Source organism: Diadema antillarum, unplaced genomic scaffold (assembly GCF_040938485.1).
Source record: "Diadema antillarum isolate AM-2024a unplaced genomic scaffold, OU_Dant_1.0 scf00000215, whole genome shotgun sequence".
Lineage (NCBI taxonomy): Eukaryota > Metazoa > Echinodermata > Echinoidea > Diadematoida > Diadematidae > Diadema > Diadema antillarum.
The window spans coordinates 1,556,854-1,558,958 of NW_027271104.1; the positions used below are offsets into that span (position 1 = coordinate 1,556,854).

The following is a 2,105-nucleotide window of genomic DNA, read 5'->3' on the forward strand; positions in this document are numbered from 1 at the left end:
TTGCTATTATGATCACAAATGTATATTTTCGTCATTTCAATTGTAGCAAATGAAAATTGTTATTTTTTTTCTATTACTTTGAATGGAACAGAATAAACATCGTTGAAAAACAAAAAAAAAGTGTGTGTGTGTGTGTGTGATGTGCATCTATGTAGGCCTATGCATATATGTAATGTTTGCAATGAACGATAAAAAATATTACGTAATTTTTGAACAGCTGAGCGATGTCTCGCACTCCCATCGGTGAGTTACCGGCCGAGTCACTCCAGCTCCCCGCCGAGTACCTCGTCGACGGCGAGCAGTGGCTTCGCTTCAACGTTGGTGGCGTCATGCTGGAGACAACGCGAGCCACCGTTGACAAACTCCACTCATCCTTCTTCTCACTCCTGCTCGATTCCAGCGGCGACGACGTCCGCGCGCCCGTCGACGGCGTCTACCGTATCGATCGCGATCCACAGGCTCTCCATGTCTTTTTCAACTATGGACGGTACGGAAAGATCGTGGTCGTCCCCGAGCACGTCAGTGAGAGCTTCCTCATCCACGAGCACAAGTTTTACGGGATGTCAGACGCCCTTCTCGACGCCATCAAGAAGTACTTTGTGGAGCGGAGCGCGGCGCCGAGCACGATACAGTTGGAGCGGGTGACGATCACGGAAATGGCAATGGACAAGCGGTACCTCCACCACAATGTCTATGGACTCATTCGGGGTACACAGCTTTGCTGCTTCACCAACGTCCCAGGCAAAGGGGTCTGTTATCAAGACGTCGGGAGGTGGTTCGCCTACGAGAAGCCTCGTGACAAATGTAAGAAAAGTCACTCCATCTATATGATAATTTATACATTTCAACTAATAGCTTTGTTGTTGTCAGAGACGTACGTTTGACCATCAAGAAATATACGAAGATATATTTTGAAGATTGAGGTGTATAATCATCTTAGATCTGACTTGGATTTGTAATTGTGAGTGCGAATGTGTAAAATATCTCCGTAAATTTATACTGCGTTAATGCACTTTTATATGTATCTATGTAAATTATAAATTTACATCTTGCATGTGAATATGTAACTCCTTTATTCCATTGAGACATCATTTGTCTAATATCCTGTGCATGCCCATAACAGTTAATCTAACAGACTGGGAATCATCACTCTATGTATACCAAAGAAATAATCTCATTCATCCTCTCGTGTTCTCTGTTTAAAGACCCTGCTCTGTTCAGGACCAGTTTTGCTCTCGTTGCAGTCACACGGTGTGTTTGGCGGATGATGCGCTCATAGGGCTGGAGGGCTGGTGTCACAAGTGCTCTCTCTGTCTCCGCTGCCAGGACATCCTATGCAACGATCCTGACGTAAGGGAGGACAAGGCCAGAAATGTCGACGAAGTCAACTCGAAGGGGAATCGCGTGGTCCGAAAAACGGCTTCGGCAATTTTCGTTTCCGAAGTGGCTCCCGTCGCGCTTTCTCCAGAGCTATCCTCCGAGGAAGACTCTGACGTCGAAGATGAACAGACCGACCAGGGATTGGTGGGCAAGGTCAAAGATCCCTTGGCAGAGATGATGCTGAAGAACAGGCGAACAGGCGTTGAGGGTTTGGCCTCGAGGAGATTTTCGCTGCTGCCATCGGATGTGGACCAAAGCAAGTTCATCGAGCCGAGCGGAAAGATGAGATTGCCCCAGATCCCAAACGGCGCAGCGACCAAAGCGAAGGTCTCGAAAGAGGCTCGACGAACCAGGAGGTTCACTGAGCCGGCGGCTCTCAACATCGATCAGTTTGCGCAGTTTCTGAAAGGAGGAAACTGGTGACAGGGTTGTAGTTACAATTATGTCCTACATGGCTTCTTTCGATTTTGACGATGAATAGTACTGTACTTTTAACAACTGCCTGATTATGTCAGCGGCCTGATCACGTAACATGTGTTCATTTTCTCTAATGTTATTGTGACAATAATAGGCCTAAGGTCTTATTTATCCAGGGTAACCTCTTCAGTATCTCCACTGCTCTACCAGAGGGCCCTGCCATTATTATTACCCTAGCGTTGCCAGGTACCCATTTATACTCCTAGGTCGAGAGGGACATTGTATAATTATTGGTAAAAACATCTTGT

The 2,105-nt window shown here is 46.5% G+C and overlaps 1 pseudogene; it reads left to right on the top strand.

Moving 5' to 3' along the window:
* Window positions 1-224: 224 nt before the first annotated feature.
* On the top strand, window positions 225-1,803 carry LOC139724463 (uncharacterized; annotated as a pseudogene).
* Window positions 1,804-2,105: the final 302 nt, after the last annotated feature.